The sequence below is a fragment of the Hipposideros armiger genome, unplaced genomic scaffold, assembly GCF_001890085.2.
Source record: "Hipposideros armiger isolate ML-2016 unplaced genomic scaffold, ASM189008v1 scaffold_420, whole genome shotgun sequence".
Lineage (NCBI taxonomy): Eukaryota > Metazoa > Chordata > Mammalia > Chiroptera > Hipposideridae > Hipposideros > Hipposideros armiger.
This window is the reverse complement of record NW_017731770.1, coordinates 44,934-55,360: the sequence shown is the minus strand read 5'-3', so window position 1 is coordinate 55,360 and position 10,427 is coordinate 44,934. Positions and strand designations below refer to the sequence as shown.

The 10,427-nt window shown below is 39.9% G+C and overlaps 1 long non-coding RNA gene across 1 annotated transcript; it reads left to right on the top strand.

Annotated features, from left to right (window-relative positions):
* Positions 1-489: 489 nt before the first annotated feature.
* On the top strand, positions 490-5,500 carry LOC109394383 (uncharacterized). The gene is made up of 4 exons (XR_002126432.1): positions 490-716; positions 2,059-2,152; positions 2,469-2,604; positions 4,515-5,500. It is a non-coding gene; the product is annotated as an uncharacterized LOC109394383 (long non-coding RNA).
* The last annotated feature ends 4,927 nt before the right edge of the window (positions 5,501-10,427 follow it).

The following is a 10,427-nucleotide window of genomic DNA, read 5'->3' as shown; positions in this document are numbered from 1 at the left end:
GGTTTTTATCCTAGAACCTTTTACTCCATGGCCACACGGTGGTTGTCACAATGCCGAGAAACAGGTCTGCATGCAGTAGCACCCAAAACAAGAAGTGAGAGCAGAGGACAGGGATTGCATGACAAGAAAAAAAGGTTTTGTCCCATAGGCTTCTTTTTCATCAGGAAGAAAAATGTCTCCCTGAATCCCTTAGTAGAGTTCCCTTTAATGGCCAGAACTGGATTCCATGCCCACCTCTAGAGCAGTCACTGGCAAAGAAAGCTTGAATCAGTTATGATTCATTTTCAGGCCAAACTAGGGTTCTGTTAACAATTGTAAATGTTAAAATTGATCCAGGGATTTCTGGAAAGCTGCTCTCTTCAACTCAAATCGAGAGGGGATTTAAATAGCCCACTTACTATGTATCCCTCAAGTAAAGGAGAGAATCCTGAATTAATGCCCTCTTAGAGTTTATTTGTTGTATGTTTTCCACAACAGGTATGAGCCCCATGTGAGAGAAGATCTTAGTTCTTGTACCCGACCCAGTGGATTGGCCCCCTCGACACCTACTCCAAACTCCTGATGTGCCTTCCTGTCTAAGAGGCTGGACAGCTAAGCCTTATGTTTCAGGGACTCCCTTGAGCCAAAGCTCCACTGTCATCAGTACCCACATGAGACGCATAAGGAACTGGATGAGGAAGGAGAACCGCAGGACGTGGGGCATCCTTTTGGCTGGGGTGAGTAGTGGCGGAGGTGCTACAAGAGCTTCCTGCAGCATTGGCGGAAGCTCTGACCACAAAGGAGCTGTGACCCGGGGACTGGGAGCTGTTTCTACAAGCTTCGCCTACAGCCTGTTCTTCTAGCCCTTCCAAACAGTTGTGTAAGCCTCCTACTACCTAGTTGTGAGTCCCTTTTTGTTTAAACTAGCTAGGGAGGCTTCTGTGGTCTGTAACCCAACCCTAACAGAAAAGGATCCTATCAAGGAAGGCCTCTAGGGAAGACATGGAGTCTTCTGCAGAGAAGCTGGAGACAGTGCTACTTGCAGGGGTGGAGGAAGTCCTAAGAGATCCCTGGAAATAGAGATGCACTTATTCTTGGCCAAGTGAGCTCCAGATAAGATACCCTCAGGGAAGGGAGGGTTTCCAAAGCACCCACAACCAAAGAGAGTCAGGTTTAAACGTCTGGCAGGGCCAGAGAACAGACGCTGGTTCACAGCTACACTGTTTAAGTAAGAACTTCCCCGCCCCGTTCCCTCCTCTCCCTCCGTTAACAATTTGGGTAGAGGAAGAACTGATGCTGAGAATGGGAAAAGAGGAAAGCAGTGACCACTTCCCTTTTCTCCTCTGCATGCAGCAGGCCCACGCTAGGGAATGCTGAGAACATTGACCATTAACCACATTTAAAGTTTTGGTTATGACAATGGACTAGACATTTTCATTACTGACCAAGGACTTATTCTACTTCAGGGAGACCATGGGTTCTGCCTGACCTATCATCCAGCGGCAAGGGGAAGAATTGGATGTGAGGAAATGAAATTTATGTTTTGATCTGAGCAAACCATATTTATTATCTAATCCTTGAAACATATACTTTAGTCTCATTTTTTCCCCCTCAAAGCAAGGGAAAATCTTCCGAAGAGGAAGATTCTGACAAATAGAACCAGCCTCACCTCACTCTTCCTATCTCACCAAAATTGGATAATAACAAACAGAGCTTTCAGAAATATCCTCTACAGAGACTTAAAACCTCCAAGAGGTGGTGCAGATGTATAAAAATGTTCAAGAAGAACTGGAAAAATCAGTGGACGCCAAATATGTCATGGGATATTATGAGCGTCAATGAATACCCTTCATTTTCCAGTTGACCAAATGCAAAGTTAACCAGCCATGCCCCCTCAGGCCACCCCTCTACAAACGTGCGCAGCGTTCACTGGGAAGACCAAATCCTGGGCAGGATGCTCCATGGGTCTGATCCAATACAGCAATTACTTCTGCTGCTACAGCTCCCATAGCACCCTAGGCTTCTTTTCATAGCGTTTAATGCTCTGTATGGTAATTGATTTTTAAATTTATTTAGCAGGATCGTGAATTTAACTCACATCACATCTCCGAAGTATGGCGATATAGTCCCTTTGTTAACTCATCCAGCCTCCTTCCTCAGTCCCCACCTGCTGGTAAGGAGCGGAAAAACAATTAACACTTAAATCCTTCCCGGTTTACACTTATCTGATCCAATAATTTAAACAGTCCCTTGAAGTGATATTAGTCTGTCTAGGAAAATAAAACTCAGTCTGTCAGATATCTCACCCTTTCAGCTCTGAGATGTTAACTGGTGGATGTATGCAGGTGGGGAAATGTGGGGTTGCTAACCTTGTGACCAAGGGGAAGGCTGTGGTCCCCGAGAACCTCTTCTATCCTTGTCCACCTGGCCCTGTCTCTCGGTGTCTGATGGCCCTCTCTCACCCACTCTGCCTCTCCTGCTCCTCCCAGCATGACATAGTCCTCTGACTTCTGGCTGTGACTCCCATTTCATCCTGACCCATCTTGCAGTCGCTCACCCAGCTCACCAGCGCTGTGGATCCCCAGCCAGATTCTCAGGTATTCTCGGTCACAAGGGCCCCATATGGTAAGTACAGGTGACTCTAAAGTTCAACCTCATGACCTCCCTCCACCTGGGCATGCTGGCCCCACTAGGGTTGATAGGAGGCAGCCTGCAATGAGGCCTCTCTTCAGAGTGTCAAATGGGGAGTCGGGGAGGAGGCCTCCTCTGCCCTTGGTGTCTCCCCCAGTCACCTGATGCTCAGTCAGAACATGTCTGATCTGCTCCTGTCTTGCTCTCCTTCCCACAACCCTGGGGCTGAAGAGGAATGGCTTCCCTCCCCACTTCCTGGGTGACACGGCTTCTTTCTACCACAGCGCAGTTAGACCCCATCTATGGGGTGTCCTGTTTACCCAGGAGAGAACTCGGAGCCAAGTCGTCCAGGCTTGGTTTCTAATGGATAGAAAATGAAAGTGAATAAAAGCATTTAGAAAATCCCCTCTCAATAGCCTGGTTTTAGAGGCTATTGTTTGGCTGTCCAATCTTATTTTGAAGGTCAGAAGCTGAATATTCCATCTCTCTGCATTATAAATTGCTTAGAACAATCCATAGCACCCAGTAAACAATGTTCTCTTTTTGTAACAAGTCTTCCTGTGAAACTAGTTGGTGTCTTGGGCCAACTAGGAAAAATATGTGTTAGGAAAAGCAAAAGAGAACAATTATGTTAATAATTTCTAAGATACTCACTTTATTAACATTTACATTTTACCATATTTCAAAAGTATTGATTCGTATATGTATGTAGAGGAATTCAAACAATATAGAATTATCAAGATTACTATGTGAAAGTCCCCATTTAGCTTCTAATGTTTTCCCTGTCTTGGCCCCCCATTCTACTCTTTTCATAAGCATTTTGTTTGGATCTCTTTACTTATTCATTTCCTCCATTACACTATGAGATTTCTGAGCTGGTCTGTGTAGTGCCACAGGCCATCAATAAATATTTGATGAATGAATAAATGATTGAATAATGAATAATCAAATAATACAGAGCAAATGAAATAGCTTTAAGAAAAAAAATTCATTGTTATATAAGCATGTTAAGATTTTACTTAAGTTTTAAGGTTTCTTGATAGGATTACATTTGATTAAGACAGAACAGAGATTAAATTATGAGGCCTCATTTTTCTAGGCTCTGGAGATAGAGGCAGCGCTGGAGATAGAGGTCCCTGTTCTCAAAGAGCTTACCTTCTAGTGGGGAGTGTGGGTGGGAGATAGAAAATAAATGAGTAAAAAAATAAGTGAATAACTTCAGATTATGGTAGGTAATATGAAGAAACGAGATGGGGTAATGTGAAAGAGAATATTGGGAGGTGGAAAGCTGCCTTAGATTGGGTGGCAGGAAAGGCCTCGCTGAGGAGTGGCATATGAGCTAAAACTTGAAGGATGAGGAAGCAGACTTATAAAGATCTAGGGGTCACAGTATTTCAGGGAAAAGGCATGAGTTGAGTTTAGTGGGTTCATGGAACAGAAAAAAGGCAAGTGTGACTGGAATACAGCAAATATGGGTGACAGATAGGAGATGAGCTGAGAAGGAAGGAGGTGAATCCAGGCTGCCTAGGGCCCTATCGGCCATGATAAGGAGTCTAAATTTTTCTAAGAGCAACAGGAACCATTGAAAGGTGTGGCAGATGGAATTTTCTAAAGGTCACTGCACCAATATATATCCCATCCACATGCTCTTTTTATATAGTGACTGAAGCTTTCTGATTGAGAGTAGGGTCTATTCCCTCAGTTCGAGTCTACGTATGGGGCTTGTCACTTCTCTGACCAATATACTCTATTGGTAGAATACACTCTATATGGCAGAAGTGAAGCTAGTGACTTGCAGGTAGGTCGTGACAAGAATTCTCTCTCTCTCCCTTTCTCTCTCTCTCTCTCTCTCTCTCTCCCCCTCCCTCCCTCCCTCCCCACCCCCTCTTTCCCATGGAACTTAGCCACCATGCTGTGAAAAAGCCCTAACTAGCCTTTATAGAGAGATCACCTGGAGGGACCTGTACGGAGAGGTGCTGAAGCTCCCAGCCAACAGCCAGCATCAGCTGCCAGCCACATGACAAAATGAGTCTTCAGAGAATTTCAGCCCCAACCTCTGAGTGCACCAGCTGAGCATCCAGATGTCATGGAACAGAGACAAGCCATCTCTAATATGCCCTGTCTGAATTCCTGACCCACAGGATCCCTGAGCATAAAAAAATGGTTGTTTTTCCCCACTATAGTTTGGGGTCATTTGTTACATAATAAGTATAGTAACTGGGACAAAAGGGTACAAACAAGGAAGTTTGTCTGATGTGTTCAAATTTGAAAATGTCATTTAGCATCCTGTGAGAAGAGCAGATTATATAGAGTAGAAGCAAAAAGACTTATGAAGACACCCTAATATGTCCCAGCTAGAATCAGTTATTCCTTCTTATGCATACTTCTAACAAATCATCTATAAATATATTACGCTTATTGGCCTACATTTCCCTGAGGGACCTTAACGTTTAGTAGATAGTTTTTCTCTCTAGGAAAACTAAAGTAGATCTTTGAAAATCCTGAAAGATTTCCTAATGAAAACAATTCATTAAAATAGTTGCCTTCTTAGTCTTCTTTGGCCATATATCAAAGGAACCGGAGCTTTGTGAATTAGGAAAGGCATCAAATTGATAAAAATCAATTTCTTAATCTTCTGGTAATACTTTGGATTATCTGAGAGAAGACATTTTATTCATTGTGCCTCTCTTATGTGTAGTAGTGATAATAATGCTTATCTCACAAGGTTACTAAAGGCTAATGAAATAACATTTGCAAGTTATTAAAGAGTTTGTGGATACATTAAGTCCCTGACTTACAAACGAGCTCCGTTCCAGGAGAACATTCATAAATTGAATTCGTTCTTAAGTCCGACAAAGTGAGTCTTATACACCTTTGACACAAATATACAATGTAAAGCCAATGGTTGAACAATTCATGTTATAAGAAAAAGCGACATCTACCATCTTTTCACCTCGGTCCAATCTCTCAATTATTGGGTTATCATAAAAGTCGTGACATATTTTTTTCTATGTTTTTCATTGCAAAAATGCGTCATGACTTTTACTACAACCCAGTATTTTCACTTTTGTTTCCATGGTTATTGTTTTGCGCTTCCTAGCATTCCCCTCCACATCACCACTGCTTTTACTCTTGCTTCCGGACATCCTTGGCTCTGATAGAGCACTGTACTACTGTACACTATTGCACTGTACAGTAAGCACACAGCAGCACAACTGTGATAATGTCTGGCAGACACATGAATGAGCTACTTCCATGATTTGTTCGCATCTGCAAATGTTCATAATGCAAGGTCCGTTAGTATCTGTGAAAGTTCGCAACTCGAATGTTCGTAAATCAGGGACTTACTGTAATGGTTTCACAGTCAAAGATTCTGATGAGACTCCTTCTGTTCTGAGAAAATGTGTGCCTGTGTGGTTGGGGGTAAGGTGGGAGGGGAGGAATGGATCCCTTTCAGGTGTCATTTCCTTGGACTTAGGATGTTGCTCCATTTCATCCATTCACCCTGGAGAGTCAAGTTTGATTTCTCAACCATTGCCAAGAAACATATGACTGACTCGTATCCTTAAAAGATTGAGTGTTTATTAGCACTGTGCTAAACACTTTACAAACACTATCTGATTTAATCCTTACAATGAACCTACAAGAGGAGTACTACTGTTTCCATTTTACAAATAAGCACAGTTAAGTACAAAGAGGCTCACTTACTTGAACAAGACAATGCAGCCAAATAGAGCCAGGATTTGAGCCCAGTTCTCTGACTTCAGAGTCTGAGCTCTTAGCTCAGTGCTGTACTCTACTAATGATCTTCATGGATGCTGCCCAATAGGTGGGTAGCAGTAACTCAATAATGTCCCATTTCCTTTATAAAGTCTTCCTTGACTTTATCAGACCACAGATATATCTAGCTCCTCTGAGCTATTGCAACACCTATTGTCTGTATCATTTACTTAGCATCTATCATTTATTGTCTCATAGTTTGTTTGATTTTGTGCATGTTTTCTGCCTGCATCAATTGGGGATCCTTGGTTGCAAGCTACAGAAACTAACTGAAATGCTCCCTACCATTCCCTGACCCCACATATGTGAAGAATATGGGGTAATTCACAGAATCAAAGGAAAACAGAATCACCTTGGGAAAAATAGGAACTGAAGACAACTTTGGAGATCTTTATAGGATAAATTTATGGAAGTCACTTTTGGTAGGCCGTCGGAATAATTTAACTCCAAGTGTTTTCATTCTACCCAGTGCCACTCTACTCAAGACTCAGATTCCTGTTAGAGGCAGACGGTCCGAGTGGTCCAGTTACTATAGTCATCTGCCCCATCCTGTAGAGCACTGAGACTGTGGTGGGTAATCCTCAGGATCCAGAATAATTATACTGTGATACAGAATGAGCAATAGTTCATTTCTAGAGTATGTTGACAAATTTCATGGCCCCTGATGAAAAACAATATATTTTCAGGCAGAAAGAAGAAACTGTGGTCCAAAGACAAGATTAAGGCATAAAATTATTTAAACCACAAAAGACCCTGAGAATAAACAGAGACATCATAATTCTTAGGATAATGCCCTAGGGAGAGGCACATCAATTCAGGCTTCATCAGTAAAAGTCAAAGTATTCAGTCTGTTATACTCTCATTAACTGTCCCTCCTGTTTGTTGCATTTAGAGCTGTTCACTGTGATAAATTTTATGGTTTGATCAATCTTACAGCAGTTTATACCTCTTGAATAACCAAATATGGAAATGAATTTTTATGAGCACAAGTTAGAAATAGTACATTTATAGCTATAGTTAAAGTAAACTTGGTTGATAAATTCTAAGTAAAGTTAGAATGATTAAATTTTAATACAAACCAGTTCAAGATTTTTTTTTTCAAATTAAATTTTAGGGCCTACAAACTTTCTTGTGAAAGCATGTGGTGTTTTGGATTAAATGTTGTATTATTCCACTACTTAGAAATCCTTTCAGAAAGTTCTCTTTCCCTAAGTGCTATGATATTGACTGGTCAATGCAGAGCTCAAAGTAGTAGCAGAGAATCAATATTGGCTTAGTTACAGCTTGGCAAAGCCAAGGGGATAAGCTAATAAGAGCTGTTGGACCAAAAAACCATCCAAAGATAAAAGGCTCTTTTTAAAATATAGCAAATACAAGATATGTAAAATTCTAATGAAACAATTTAAATTTCTTCCAAAGAACTCAAACCTTTCTGCACATATTATTTAAATCACCTACAAAACACAAAAAGATCATGTGTTTCTCAAGACCCAAAAATGTTAAATCACTGACATAAAATTACCCGGTAAATCAGTGTAAAAGTTTGGGCAAGAAGTTTTTCATCATATATTTAATCCACTATGCAATAAAAGTTAAATATAAACCTCTAATGATTAATAGTAACGTATACATAACCGTTAAAGAAATTAAACCCAATCCCCTAAAATTTCAAATAATCACATCTACTTTTTCTGTGTTTCTATCTGTTATTTTTCACATATTTGCTATTAATGCACACACATCATTCTACATTTTTCTTTGATTCCTCAGTATAAGCCTGCTACCTTCATATTGGACAAAAAGAAGCCAATCGAATCCCTCTCACTTGAGAATGCCCACTAGGGCATTTGTATTTTAATACAGTAAGAGTTTTAGTTCCTCTTTCCATCCCAAACAAGGGCATATCTTCTGTTCTCAACTTAGCCCTAAAGTACTAATGGGCATATGACTTTAAAGCTAATGTGCTAGTTCATTAGTTGGTTGAGAATAATAACTTGATACTTTTCTTGAGTCGTAAAATCAAGTTTATAAAACCATTCATGAAACAAAGTACTGATCTTCTAATCCATAATATAGCATCTACTACCACATCTCACCTTCAAATTTTCATTGCACATGAATGGAGCCAGACTACTGATGATTGAATATTCTTTTTCTTTTCATAGAATGCTTCCAGAAAACAAACAAATCACTACCCAGTTATAGATCTCATACTTTGAGAGGTATGTGGAGAGTCTAAACTATGATTTGTAAATGATAAAATCTTTAACTATAATTACAGTGCCTGGAAAAATCCTGAGGTCATATTTAATAATCAAATGCATTACTGAATATGATTCAGAATAGCTACACGTTTTTGTTCTTTGAATTTAATGAAATGAGGTAATTTCTGGCACAGAGCAGGCATGTAATAGTAATGGCTAAGTTGACTGAGTACAGTGCCAGGCACTGTGCTAAGTGATTTCTACATATTATTTCATTTAATTCTTACAATAGAATTATGGAATAGGCACTTTGTTCCTTCAGACGAGGAAACAAAGCTTAGAGAGCCACACAACTGGTAGTAGTTAAATGGGGTGGGGACTTAAACCTAGGGCTGACTGATTGCAAAATTCATGCTCTTAACTGTTATGCATCTTAATTTGATAAATGAATGCACTGATGAATGAAAGAATGAGTAAGAGTTATACTGTAAATAGAAAAGGAATTATATGCAAGTCATGGAGTAACTGACTACTGGTGGCTTAAACAGTAAATACATTAAATCATTTCATATAACAAGAAGGCTGGGCAGATTCAGAGTTAAGCAGACATTTGCTTTTTCTCTTCTGTCATCTCAGTGTGTCTGCCATGTCTCTTCACGATCAGAGCTACCACAGCTCTAATTATATCCTCATATCACAACATACCAAAATGGAAGAAGAGATAGAAGCAAAAGATCCTGTATATCGTATGAACTTCTTTTATCAGGATAGAAAATCTTCTCAAGGACCTCTTAACAGATTTCCCCTTGCATCTAATTACCAGAACTAGGTCACACAGATGCATACCCCTAAACCAAATACAGGCAAAGGAGAACTGGATTGCCATGGCTGGTTTAGACCAGTTCAACTGTGCTGCCCAGGACAGTCACCCAGGAGGTTTGATCCCCACCTTCAGAGATTCTTATTTATTTGTCTGGGGTGGGGTACAGACATCAATATTTTTAAACATTTCCCCCATGATTTTAATATGCAGCAGGTTGAGATCCAATGGTTTACGCCAATCTTGATTTTTCACTTTAGTCTGGGAATGTTCCTACCCTATAAAAGTGAGCTCTGTAGCAAGGAAGGGTAGGCAGACCCCACAGCCCACAGGATCTAGAAAACCCTCCTCCCAAAGATAGCATATCTGAATTCTACAGAAGACATTATTCCATGAATTTAATTCAATTCATCAAGCATCTGTTGAATTTATACTACTATATGTGCAAGACTGCTATATGTGTATAAAGTAAAAACTGGGAGCAGAGCACAATTTTTCTTTATCTTGTGGGTCAATTTCCTTATAACAATTCCTTCACTCAGCACCTAGGAGTATTAGTCTCCAACATGTAGTTACTGAGCACTTAAGCAAGGTAGCATATTAGGCATTGGGCTCAAAAAGTGAACAAAGCAGGCAGAGACTCCACCCTAATGGAAACTTATATTCAAGAATATGGTTAAGCTCTAGACATTGAAGGGAATAGTAAAGAAATATGAATGACAGTTTCCTCCTTCCATAATTTAACAATTCAGGGTTTACCTCTTCACTTTTTACTTTTTTAAAAATTTTAAAATTAAAAAATTTTTTTTGTGAAATACATTTTTAAAAATTAGTTTCAGCTGTACAACACAGTGCACTAGTTATACTTTTTACCCCTCCCCCAATCCACCGCCCCACTTCTCCCCCATATCATACATATTACAATTCCATTGACTCCACTCCCACACTATACTCCCACGTCCTATGACTATATATATATATATATATATATATATATATATATATATATATAT